This window comes from Nematolebias whitei, chromosome 3 (assembly GCF_014905685.2).
Source record: "Nematolebias whitei isolate Nwh7 chromosome 3, NemWhi1, whole genome shotgun sequence".
Lineage (NCBI taxonomy): Eukaryota > Metazoa > Chordata > Actinopteri > Cyprinodontiformes > Rivulidae > Nematolebias > Nematolebias whitei.
This window is the reverse complement of record NC_056500.1, coordinates 53,088,762-53,103,127: the sequence shown is the minus strand read 5'-3', so window position 1 is coordinate 53,103,127 and position 14,366 is coordinate 53,088,762.

Below are 14,366 nucleotides of genomic sequence, written 5' to 3'. Positions count from 1 at the left end.
TATATATATATATATAATTTCAATTTGATCATTTAAATAATCTGTGTTCTTTTTAATTTACCAGAAACTACAAAATAAATTCTCTAGGGATGCGCCGATAAATCAACAGGCCGATTTATCGGCCCCGATTTCCATAATTATGGGAAATTGGAAATCGGACGATAGTTGCATGTGAAACTGATTTTACAAATTTTTTTAGTTTTAACAACAATTGTCTGATCTTCATCTATATTTCAGAGCATTACCTCATGGCCATTTAAAACAAGTTTGTATTGTTTCTAGGATATTGTTCAAGGGTATGTTTTTCAGTAAAATAATATTAGAAAATTGAAGGTGCATTGTGAACTTATAACACCTGACCGTGTCACTTATAAAACTAAATCGGTATCGGCCAAAATCAGAATCGGCAGGTCAGACTTTTTAGAAATCGGTGATAGGCCAGAAAACTGCAATCGGTGCACCGCTAAAATTCTCCCCCTGTACAAAACCTGTTTCAAGGTCTTACCGACACCAGCTGGTAAGGCTCGTGATGTCAATTTGAACCCCGTCCACTGGAACCGGTACTGAAAGCATAATGAAAGGGGATACGGAAACACAACGTGTATCGTACCGAGCCAAGTCAAACCGTGCTGTATCGGTACTAAAGGTTACTATTGTGGGGCGGCTGTGGCTGAGTGGTTAGAGCAGTTGTCCTCCAATGCGAGAGTTGGGGGTTCGAATCCACCAGCAGTCACATGCTGAAGTGTCCCTGGGCAAGACACTGAACTCCTCATAGCCTCTGATGTGTGTCCCTTCAGTGTATGAATGTGATAAAGCACTGATTAGTCTCTTTAGAATGATTTGTTCAATTATCTTTGTAGAGATGTAGTATAGAGCTGAATGAATGGGTCAATGAGGCACAGATTGTAGTGTAAAGAGCTTTGAGTATCTTACCATACCATACCATACCAATTTATTTATATAGCACTTAAAACAGCAACAAGGCCAACCAAAGTGCTGTACAAAAGAACCAAACATGCACAGCAGACAGGAAAACATAAAATAGAAATACAGATACAAATAGCAGCAGAAGCTAACTAAAATGGCCAACAGAGTAGAGAACAGACCGGGCCAAAAAAAATCACAACGTGTTAAAGGCAAGCGAATAGAAGTGGGTCTTCAAGCGAGACTTAAAGACTGAGAGTGTGGGAGCCTGCCGGACACTCAGTGGCAACTCATTCCACAGTCGTGGACCTGCAACAGAGAAAGCCGTGTCACCCCTGAGCTTACGACGGGTTTCTGGGACTGAGAGAAGCATCTGGTCTGCTGACCTCAGAGAGCGCGGTGGGACATATGGCTGCAGAAAATCAGTGAGATAGGATGGGGCGGAACTGTTCAGTGATTTAAAAACATACATGAGAATTTTGAAATGGATCCGAAGGTGAATGGGTAGCCAGTGCAGGGAGGCCAAAACAGGCGTGATGTGCTCTCTATAGCCTGTACCAGTTAAAAATCGGGCTGCAGCATTTTGGACCAGTTGTAGACGAGCAATGGAGGACTGACTGATTCCAAACAGAAGTGAATTGCAGTAATCAAGCCTAGATGTTATGAAGGCGTGGATCACTGTCTCGAGGTTCTTTTTGGAGAGTATAGGCTTCAGCTTAGACAGCCGTCTCAGCTGAAAAAAACAGGATTTGACCATCATGTTTACGTGACTGTTGAGTTTTAAGGACGGGTCCATTATCACCCCCAGATTAGTCACCTTTTGTTTCTCTAGCGGGGCTAGAGAGAAAAGGTCAATGTCATGGTTCATGAGTGAGCCACTGGGATGGAACAGCATGACTTCAGACTTCTTCTCATTGAAGCTTAAGAAGTTTAAAGCCATCCAGTCCCGGATGTCAGCCAGGCAGTCAAGAAGAGGCTGAATAGAGCGTGTGCCTCTGTGCCTCAGGGGGAAGTAAATTTGGCAATCATCGGCATAGAAATGAAAGGGTATGTCGTGTTTGCGGAAGATAGCACCTAGTGGCAGCAGGTATAAAGAAAAGAGAAGGGGACCGAGGATGGACCCCTGCGGTACCCCCCACTGGAGTGCGGTCGATGCCGAACTAAAATCTTTGATATTGACACAGAAGGTTCTGTCAGAGAGGTAGGACCCAAACCATTTAAGGGCTGACCCTGTGATGCCCACCCACTGCTCCAGTCTAGAAATGAGGATATTGTGGTCGATGGTGTCAAAAGCAGATGTAAGGTCCAATAGGACAAGCAGCACAGAATCACCTGCGTCTGTGGATATGAAAATGTCATTAAAAACCTTCAGTAGAGCAGTTTCAGTGCTATGGAGAGATTTGAAGCCAGATTGGAATAACTCAAGGATAGCGTGATCCCCCAAAAACTGTTTCAACTGAGACTCCACAATTTTTTCCAGTAGTTTAGAGGTGAATGGGAGTCTGGAGACAGGCCGGAAGTTGGACATGACTGAGGGGTCAAGGTTAGGTTTTTTCAGGAGGGGCTGGACAGCAGCATGTTTAAAAGTCTTTGGCACCACACCTGAGGATAAACTGCTATTCAGAATAGCGAGGATAAAAGGACCCAGGGTAGGAAAAACTTCCTTTAGTAGTCGAGGGGGGACCACATCAAAGGGGGAACCAGATGGCTTCATGCTGCACATTACCTGCTCCAGAGAGGACAGAGAGATGGGCTCAAAGTGGTCAAACACAGCCACACACTGAGAAGGGATGGACAGATCATGAGCTGGTGGAGAAATGAGTACCCGGGTGTTTGCCACTTTTTCTAAAAAGAAATGGAGGAAGTTCTCACACAGCTCAGTTGAGGCTTCCAGAGGTGAAGGCTCACTGAGGTGTAGAACTGAGTTCAGGGTGGAGAAGAGAACTCGGGGGTTGTGGGAGTTGGAGACAATTAAATCAGAAAAGAATTTACATTTGGCAACTTTAACGGTTTTCTGATAGTGACGCCAACTCTCCCTTAACATTTGAAAAGACACCTGGAGCCTGTCCTTCCTCCACTTTCGTTCAGCTTTGCAACACTGCCGCCTAACGGCTCGCGTGACGTCATTCAGCCAAGACTCTGATTTAAGTTTTGTTTTTCTGGTCTTAAGGGGAGCAACACGGTCCAGAACATTTAAACAGGCAGAGTTGAACTGAGAGGTTAGCTCCTCAGTGGTAAGAGACACCGAGAGCTGTTCGATCCTCTCAGAATTAAAACCTTCATTAAAACGAGCAGCAGTGAAATGGTTAATGGAACGCGTACGTGCAGGAACGCGCGTCTTAGCAGTATGACAAGGGGGGGTGAAGTCAAACAATACAGGCATGTGATCTGAAAAAACATTGTCACCGATTTTCAAATTAGAAACAGAGACATCGCGTGTTAAAACGAGGTCCAGCGTGTGACCATGTTCTTGGGTGGGGCCGCTCACCTGCTGAGCTAAATTAAAAGAGTCCAATAAATCTAGAAAGTCCTTCACTAAGGGCTTCTCCTGACAACACACATCTTGAAATAAGATAGAAAGGCGCTATATAAGTACAGTCCATTTTACTATGGGAAAGGGGCATTAGTACATCACAAGCTGGATGGCTGAGTTTAGTACTGACAGAGCAAAGGCTCCTGAGGGTGAACACCAGCTCTGGAAAGTCAGGGACTTCCTTTCACTCATAGAAGAGAAAAAAGTAATGTATAAAAATGGCTCAACTGTTATTTTACTGGGGCAGCACGGTGGCGCAACTGGTAGAGCTGCTGCCTCTCAGCGAACAGGTCCCTGGTTCAAACCCCGGTCCAGGGGCCTTCTGGGTGGAGTTTGTATGTTCTCTCCGTGCATGCGTGGGTTTTCTCCGGGTGCTCCGGTTTCCTCCCACAGACCAAAAACATGCATGTTAGGCTGATTGGTAACTCTAAATTGTCCCTAGGTGTGAGTGAGAGAGTAAATGGTTGTTTGTCTCGTTTGTCTCTATGTGTCCCTGTGATGGACTTGCGACCCGTCCAGGGTGTACCCCGCCCCTCGCACAGTGATTGCTGGACATGGGCACCAGCGACCCCCGTGACCCAAAATGGAATAAACGGGTAAAGAAAATGGATGGATGGATGGATGTTTAGTATGCTTTTAGTGTATTAGTAGTATTTTAGTAGTTTTTAGTATTTTTGGAGAATTTTTAGTATGTTTTTAGTATTTTTGCTGAATGCTTTGGTATTTCTTGATTGTTTTTTGTTTGTTTTTGGGCGAGTTGAGACAGTTTTTCTCGTTCTAAACATTTCATTGCATTGTTGACCTTGTGTTGATTTTGCATATGACAAATAAATCTAACCTGAACTTGCAGCTTGGACACGGCGCCAGAGGGCAGGCCAGCCAGGCTAGTCCAGCCCATTCAAGATCCCCCCCCGACAGATTACAACACCATGTAAATAAAGCCCTATTTGCACGGGATCACTTTTACCTAGGGACCACATGCTATTTGCAATAATTAAGGAGATTGTCTGTGTTGTTAATCTCTTGCAAATCGATCATGTCAGTAATTTGTGAAGTGAAAATTCCCCCCGCAAATTATCTACTATATTTTACTGAAGTCCGAGGTCCTGTGATAAAACTAATCCAGTATGAATAGGCATCTCTGTGATTTGGACAGAAATGGGTGGGATCCGGCATATAATGAGACTTTTTTTTGTATTTGTTTAAGTCATTTGTAAAAAAATATAGAGCAAGGCTATTTTAAATGAACACGCAGCTCGCGTCAGCTTTTTTTTTGCTTCAACTTTTATGCCGCTACTCCCTTCACCGCAGATGACAGCAAGTGCAGAGATGCGCACGTGATCAACTGACCCATCCATCCATTATATTTACCCTCTTCTTCCTTTTCAGTTAGCGGGAGTCACTGGTGCCCATGTCCAGCCATCACTGTGCGAGACGTGGGGGACACCCTGGACAAGCCGCAAGTCCATTTCAACCGGCGGTAAAGAAGACAAACTAGTTTTTCAACCGCTACTAATATCACAACTGGCCTTTGAGAAGGCTCTAACCAGGAAAGACAGAATGGAAGAACAGACAATTAAAAAGATTTCAATCACCTGGGAAACACAGACTGCAGCTGTATTAGACCTAAATAAACCAGTACAGCCAAAGGGATTCCTTACTCAAGAGTAGGGATGGGGCCGATCCGATCCAGTATCGGTATCGGCCTCTGATACCAGCATAATTTACGTATCGGATTTTTCCGATACACGTGCCAATATTTCTGATCCATGATGCATGTCTGTGGTTGCGCTGCACGTTGGCTTCAAACTATGGAATGGATTTCCTGAACGGCGGCGTGTCTCATGAACCCAGAGTAATAAGACCCGCCTCACATTCAGGAAATCCAGTTCATAGTTTGCAGCAGCTACAACGTGAGGACTGAGTTAGCAGCACTGTGGCTAACAGCTAACAAACTTTTCATCTAAACATGTCGCTGTGTGGAAGAATTTTACACTAAACACCACAAAACAAGACAGCAACGTGCAATGTCTGCAGAGCCATAGCGCCACATTAAACCACGTTAAAGTTAGTTTTACGATGGACATTCAAGCTCCGTGGCTTCAGCGGGGCGCTGCTCTCGCTGAATCTGAAAGAGGCGACTCGACCCCGGCCAGCCACATCCAATCTGCCCCGCTCAGCCTGCCCGTCTCTGAGGAGGGACAGACTGAGCACGGCTGACCAAAAATCAGGCTGCCTGCCTCGGAATGAACAAGAAGACATCGCTGAAACCACAGAGCTCAAATGTTTACAGAGAAGTTACTAAACTTTATCATAATTAATGACCAACTCCTATCAGTTGTAGAAAACGAAGGATTTCTCAGTTTGATACTTGCAGCCAAGATATAGTTTACCCTCCAGGAGATATTTATCAGTACAACGACAATCATAAAAACATGATTTGAAAATTATATATATTAAAAACATAAACAGCTACATTATAAAGTGATGTAAAATACTAAAAACAGGAACATGTCTGTTGGTTTATGCCATGAATTTAGCAGATGTTTGAAGCCATTTAACATTTTATTTAATTTAATTAATTTATTCATTCATTTAAAAGAAACAAAAATTTAAAAAATCGTCAAAAACAAAAAAATGAATGAAAAGAGTGCAGAAAGAAGAAAAAAAAACTTGAATCTGCCCCTTATTTAAAAAAATATAAAATATATTATATTAAATATTATAAAATATAAAATATGAATATTAAACAATCACTTAATTTAATCACTTTAATATACACTTTAAAGCAAGGAATAAAAATAAACATGTTTTGTGTTAGAATTTAATTCTAACTTTAAAACTTATCCAACATTAATAAAACTTACCTCAAGTTGTCTTTTTGGACATGCATGCAAATATTTGTACAAATTGTACTTGAGAGCAGATTATTACAGCCTCATATAAAATCAATGATGATCATGATATCGGAACTGGATCGGTATCGGCCGATATTCAGATTTAGGTATCGGGATCGGATCGGAAGTAAAAAAAAGTGGATCGGTGCATCCCTACTCAAGAGTCTGGAAAGATAAACCTGTTCAATGCATTTTTACTACAGAGAGGCAAAAAATCTGATTATTGAGTTCAATTATTTTTTAATGGATTTTCCACAGAGTTTCTTTTATGTGCATGTCAGGTTTGTTCAACAAAAGAGTGGAAATGTTAAAACTGTTCAGTATGTTTTTTTTAAACATTTTCATCTCTCTTCAGGAGAAGTTCATGTACAGTTACCTTCAAGTCTCTGGTGTTAATGTGTTTCAAACACAATGATTAATGCAGTGCTAGTTTCTAAGATTCATGCAGAAATTGTTTATACAATTGAGCACAATTTCTCAGTATTTTCTGGTGACTACATGTCACTGTTTACTTGTTTTGTATTAATAAACAACATAAGGTTATTTCAGTTGCAAGGTTACGTAAGCATTTATTTATGCATTTATATAAAAATAAAATGACTATTTACTGCAATCCCCCCCCCCCCAAAAAAATAAATAAATAAATAAATAAATAAATAAAATTCCCCAGCACCCCCAGCAAAATTCTTCTGGAGCCGGGTCTGCATAAACTGTCAAAAGTTTGGGAACATTAAGACTAAACAGAGAAAACAAAACAGCGTAATGCATCCACTGCAAAGCAGAATTGGAGTAAGCACAACAGCACGTCATCGATGTTGCAGCATCTAAAGAGAAAACACTGAAATCACAACTGGGCTCACCTCAACGAACAGCATGGGCTCTAGAACCGATTTCCTTGAGAGGGGCTGGACCTTATTCCACTCTGGAGTTGCCCATGGTGAGAGGCGTCGAGCTGGCGTGGGTCTACTTGTAGCCTCCTGACTTAGTGCCTGTGTGTTGGGAGTTTTCCCCGGTAGATGAGAGGGTGGCTTCCCTTCGCCTTCGGGTGGGGGACACCGGGCTCTGACAGTTCTCTGTGCCTATGCACCGAACAGCAGTTCAGAGTATCCAGTTTTTGGAGTCCTTGACAGGGGTGCTGGAAGGTGTGCCATCTGGGGACTCCTTTATTCTGCTGGGGGACTTCATTGTCCTTGTGGGTAATAACAATGTGACCTGGAAGAGCGTGATTGGGAGGAACGGCCTCTCTGATCTGAACCCGAGCGGTGTTCTGTTTTTGGGCTTCCGTGCAAGTCATAGAAGAACCCGTCAGAGAGATCTTCAACTCACACCTCCGGGAGAGCTATAATAGAATCTCAGCTGAGGTGGGGGACATTGAATCTGAGTGGGCCATGTTCCGCGCCTCACTTGTTGAGGTAGCTGCCTTGAGCTGTGGCTGCAAGGTTGTCGGTGCTTCCCGTGGTGGCCGTCCACGAACTCGGTGGTGTACACCCCAGGTTAGGGAGGCTGTCAAGCTGAAGAAGGAGTCCTATCGGGCCTCGTTGGTCAGTGGGACTCCGGAGGCAGCTCAGGAGTACCGGAGGATCAAACGGTCCGCAGCCATGGCTGTTTCTGAGGTAAAAGCTCAGATGCGGGAGGAGTTCGGTGAGACCTTGGATAACGACTCTCGGTCGGCTCCAAGGAGATTCTAGCAAACCATCAGACAGGTGAGGAGGGGAAAGTAGCACTTTCCTAACACTGTATTCAGTGAAGGTGGGCTGCTGTTGACCTCAACCAGTGATGTCGTCGGGAGGTGGAAGGAATACTTCTTGGACCTTCTCACCACGAGCACGTCTTCCATTAGGGGAAGCTGAGTTGGAGGACTTTGGGGTTGTTCCATCCATAACTGTGGCTGAAGTCGCCGAGGTAGTTAAAAAGCTCAGAGGTGGCAGGGCACCGGGAGTGAATGAGATTCATCCAATTTCCTTAAGGCTCTGGATGTTGTGGGGCTGTCTTGGTTGGCATGCCTTTGTAACGTCACGTGGACATCGGGGGCAATGCCACTGGATTGGCAGACTGGGGTGGTAGTTCCCCTCTTCAAAAAGGGGGGCCGGAGGGTGTGCTCCAATTATAGGGGCATCACTCTCCTCAGCCTCCCTGGTAAGGTCTATTCAGGGGTACTGGAGAAGAGAGTCCGATCGTTGGTCAAACCTCAGATCCAGGAGGAACAATGTGGGTTCCGTCATGGCCGTGGAACAATGGATCAGCTCTTTATACTCACTAGGGTCCTCGAGGGGTCATGGGAGTTTGCCCATCCTGTCTACATGTGTTTTGTGAATTTGGAGAAGGCATTTGACTGTGTTCCTCGGGGTACACTGTGGGGGGTGCTTCGCGAGTATGGGATTGGGGGCCTGTAGCTACGGGCTGTTCAGTCCCTATGCAAGCGGTGCGAGAACTTGGTTCGCATTACTGGTAGTAAGTATTGATGGCGCACTTGACTTCCTTGTTGACTTCTCTCTTCTCAGATTCTGAGCCAGTAAAAATATCCTCTTTTTATTTTGTTGAGCTGGAGGGTCAAACGGTCCGCAGCCTTGGCTGTTTCTGAGGTAAAAGCTCAGGTGCGCTTTGAACTTTTTGATACCCAGGGTTTATTGTTGGGGAAGATTGTAACAGTTTTAGAAGGAATAATACTGTCCACACAGAATGAGATGTTGGAAGAATTGGTGTCCACTTGCTCATTGAGGTCGTTGGAGGGGGTTAAGAGGTTAGTTCAGTCTGTGGACTCAAGACATCCTTGGAGAGCTAGAATGCGGTCATTGGTCCACTGTTTGATGTTCCGAGTAACCTTCTTAACCCTCCTTATAATAGTAATGTATGTTGGGATGAGCAGAACAGTGTTGTGGTCAGCAGAGCCTGGAGGGGGGAGTACAACAGACCTAAATGCATCTGGTAGTGACCCATAACATTTGTCTAGCGTCTTTCCCTTACGGGTGCTGCATGTAGCATATTGATGAAAACCTTTAAGGGCTTTCCCTGGGAAGCAGTGGTTGAAATCACCCAAAATAAATTTTGGTGAGTCTGGTGAGATGTGTTCCAGTCTATTCAGTGATGCCATATGTTCAGTTGCAGCAACAACGTTGGCTTTCAGGTGAATGTACACCAGAATGAAAAAGAGCTGTGGAAATTCCCTAGGTAAATAAAAGGAGTGAAGGGAAACAGCCAAGAGTTCAATGTCTGTGGTACACAACTTCTCCCTCACCACAACAGTAGTACAACAACATGAGTTCATGTAGAGACAAACCGCCGCCATGTTGTTTGCCAGTGAGCTCACTGTTCCTATCCAGTCTTATTGGGGAAGTGAAGCCATCAATGTGTAGTGTATCATCTCTGTCATTGTTATTCAGCCAGGTTTCCATAAAAGCCAAAATAGAAACAGTCCTGTATTCATGTAGATGGACTATATTAGCTTGCAGCTTGTCTAACTTGTTTCGGAGTGAACATACATTAGCTAGAATCATGGGGGAGAGCTGCCTTTGTTTACATCCCTCCCGCTTCAGTCTAGCACTTCTTCCACCCTTTTTCCCCTTCTGGATACCTTGTGTTTGTGATGAATGGAGTTACTTATGTTAGATGAGTTTTTTCATCATATTTCCTCAGGATACAACTCTGTGGTAATGGTGAAATGGGAGTTGAATCCAAGTAGTAGCAGAGCATCTCTGGAATAGGTGATCCACTGGGCGTAGGGAAAGTTCAATCTGTTGCCGTGTACTAGGTTCCATAAGATCAGAAAAAGAAGTAATAGTAGTACCCGAAAGAGTCCTTGAATGTCCATATTGTGAGATGTTGTAGTAATCCTAACAAGACAGCAAAAATTGTTGTAGCATTAGCTACAATTTAGTTGTGCTGGACACAAAAGCGTCAAAAACTGTCAACAATGAACGAAGACGAATAAGATTACACTACACGCACTAAATACATTGAACGCACTGAATATGTTCTAGAATTGCGCCGCTCAAGGTGGCTGCATGTTGGAGCAGCTCTGTTACTTTCATTCTGAGATTTTGCTTTTGGAAACTTTAATTCCTCTTTTTCTGGATGTAAATCACATTTTTTGGGATGACTGTTTCCTTCGGTATAGAATGCTGTGCAGCTGGAAGGATTTTAACTGAAACTTTTTTAGTTTTGGACATTTGTTATGATGCGTAACCATGGCAACAAGGCAGTTTTCTACAACCAACAGCAACTGAATAGCATCTCAAAAGCTCAAATAATATCTCAACTAAAGCCCCAAATTTCAAAAGAGTTGAAAAGGATGTTCTGTGGACGCATTCTCATCTACCTGCCAGCTGTGCTCGAATGCCTGACCACTGAGATCCTGGAACTAGCATGAAACATGGCTCATGACCGCGGAAGGATAGGATCATCCCTCGACACCTACAGTTGGCTGTCTGCAGTGACGAAGAAATGGGCAGACTGCTCAGAGGAGAGGCCATCACTCTGGGAGGAGTTCTGCCCGGCATTTGGGCGGTCCTACAGCCCGGGGGAACCAAGAGGCTAGCCAAGTCTGGATGAACGGATCGGACGCCATCTGCGGCCAGTTTCTTAGGATCTGCTGTGGGACGGACCTTTACAAGAGATCCTTCCTGCCTACAACCATCAGCATCTATAATATCTCTTAATGAAATGAGGATAACGAGTTACAACAACAAATAATTTCCCTTTGGGATTAATAAAGTATTTTTGAATCGAATTGAATTGAATACTCTGGATTAACAGAGGCATGAATAAAAAACAAAAAACACTCTAAAAACCACCCTAAAACTGCTCTACGAGAAAGCCAGTCAACCACATGAATAGTGACCTGGTGACCCAGAAGTTCATATCTTAGATCTTATTACTGTTTTTCTTTTACATTTTATTGTTGGATGTAACTGGGACCCTGAGTACACAATTTTATTACACCATGTACCACATGTGGTGCGAATGACAAATAAAGAAACTGACACTCCCCAGTATGTATATCAAAGAATATAAAATAGACAAAATGGGAAAAAAAGCTAAAAAACATAAAAGAGCTACTGGATTGGCTGCCACTCACGTCGGCGCCAGAAGTCGAATCAACAACAAGCGGCTAGTGACAGCTGTCCATCTGAGCTTAACGTGGCTTTTTTTTACCTCTTAAACCGGCCCGTCGGACCTGCCTCCTCCTCAGCAAGTAGATTAACACAATTTTATATTGTGCATTCTTTAGTTTTGCTGATTCATAAAACCACATCAAAGCTTGAGACAGTCCCAGACCGCACATTAAGCACATTATTATGGACTGGCCCAGTCGTGACAACGCAGCACGTTAACATCAAATTCGGAAGATGCCCGTAAATTTCAGCTAGATCTCAGTCTTTGGTTATCCCGTGCGAATGCCCCACATAAAAAGCAGACTTTGGGGAGTAATTTATTTATTACATGTGGTTCATAGGTAAAACTAATTCCGTGCGAATAGGGCTTTTAACACATCTTTGCTCCTGGCAGTATATTAGAAACTTACAAGAGTAAAATATATCTGAAATTAATAAAAGATCCGAAGTTGTCGACTTTGATCATTAAGGGATTTTAAACAACTGTTAAGTTCATTGCAAAAACCAATGCAGACATGTTACTGTTTTTATTATGTCACATTGCTTTATAATTTAGTTGTTTTTTGTTTCATTTTTATTTCATTTCTTTTATTTACTTTTCATTTTATATGCTCTTATATGACGGTCTATTGTTGTCTGTACCTCATATCTGTGTTCTTGGTTTAAAACAGGTCTCTCTTGTAAAGGGAGTTCTCATGACTCAATGAGACTAACCTGTATAAAGGTTGAATGAATAAATCAATATAGCCATAATGATTACAAAGATGTATGAGTAATTGATGCTGACAAAAACATAAGCATCTAAACAATTCAATTGTTTTCATCAATTATTCAAAAAAGGCTACATAAATGTACAAGCTTGCACACAAAACAAAGAAACAAAGGTTGCCAACTCCATTGTTTCCCCTATTTGAATAGGAATTGTGCAGATGTCTGAAAAAGGGAAAAAAGACAAGACTGGTGCCCCTGAGTTTGAGGTTAGTTTGCTGAGCCTGGCATGTCCTGTTTAGGTAAAATTCCACACAATATACACTCACTGAAAACAGACTCAGCTGCCGCTGTTGATGAAAGGCCATCTAAGCGCATTGACAACTGATGCTAAGCAGAATCAAAGCAATTAGTGAGTACCTTTATTGTTGTAAATCATGCAAAAATCTGAAGTTGTCAGACAGGAAGCTGAACATCAAAGAGGGTAATGCCTGTATCACCAACAGCTGGAGGGGGAAAGTTTGAATGTCCAGAACAAGAACTCGAGGTGAACGCTGAAGTCAACCATATTGAGTGCTCATGAAAAAGGGGACAGAAAACACAGGGCTGAATGACACTCGATCAAGCAATGGCAAGTTTGTAACCTACCCCCACCAGAACACAAAAAAGAGCCATCCTAAAGAAAACACTGGGGGGAAGCAAAATAACAGTAGGGTTCAGCGCATGTGAATAACCTTTCGGTGCTAGAAACACAGCTCACTCTTTCCAGAATAATTGAATTTGGTGTGCTTTGTGACCAAGCATAAAGGCCTCCCTTGGCTGTGCATCAGGGCAGCCATGGCTGTTGCATAACAGAGCTAATAAGAGAGGCCTACAGGGCTTGGGATGAGAGGAGGAGGGAGACACGTGGGAATCTCCTCTGTTGGGCTGCTTTGTCTGGGGTCGCTAGCGAGCACAGCCCCCTGGGCAATAGTGTAGGCATGCCTAACATAACACTCATTCCACAGCAACAAAAAGCCCCACAGAACAGCTTGGCTTATCTGCAGGAGATGGCCACGAGTTGTATCTATCGTCCTCAAAGGTATGAGCATGAACAAGGTTGAAAGGTTTAAGCAGAAGGTTTCTTTTGTCCTCATTACACCAAGATAAACTAAAGAGCCTGTGTAACAACAGGCTATGTATTCCCAGATACAGCGGTGCTTGAAGTTTGTGAAGCCTTTAGAATGTTCTATATTTCTGCACAAATATGACCTAAAACATGATAAAATTGTCACAGAAATCCTAAAATTATATAAAGAGAACCCAGTTAATCAAATGAGACAAAAATATTATACTTGGTCATTTATTTATCGAGGAAAGTTATCAAATATTACATTTTTGTGAGTGGTAAAAGTATGTGAACCTTTAAAAAAAAGAACAACAAAAAAGGTTGAATCATGTCATCTGGACTTTTTAACAAAAAAAAAAACGAAGTCCAGATGACATGATTCAACCTTTTTTGTTGTTATATACCTGGATGACTGAGAAAACAAACTTTGTGTTTTTGAAACCATTAGTGAAAAGGCCAGACTTCAGGGGTATCTGAGGCAGGCTTGAAACACAAGAGTCAGGGTGGCTTCTGGGTAATACCAGATGGCTAGGCCTCAGACTGATGAAGCCTCTTGGATGAGGGGCGAAACGTTTCTTTTTAACAAAAAAAAAACGAAGTCCAGATGACATGATTCAACCTTTTTTGTTGTTATATACCTGGATGACTGAGAAAACAAACCTTGTGTCTTTAAAAAAAAGGTTAAATTGTGTCATTTGGACCAGTTTTTTAATGGCCTTTTTCCATTAGTACCTTTAGTATTGGTACAGCACGGTTCGACTCGGCCAAGTAGTGTACACGTGTTTCCATTATGCTATCTAATATAATATATTCTATATCTGAAGCAGGGAGAGGAGGAGCAATCATCATCCATTTCAGAAGGTTTATTTTACCCACATGTAAAGTAGAAAGATCACCAGCCCTGCGCCATTACCACATTACCATGATTTAACAAAACAATGGCCCTGAGTGCAGTGTTGCCAGATAGTAGAAGTTTTCCAGCCCAAAAGTCTGTTAAAAATCACCCCATCACACAAAAACCCGCCCAATCGATATATTGTTATCTTTACTGTTTGAACACACAGACACACACACACACACATATA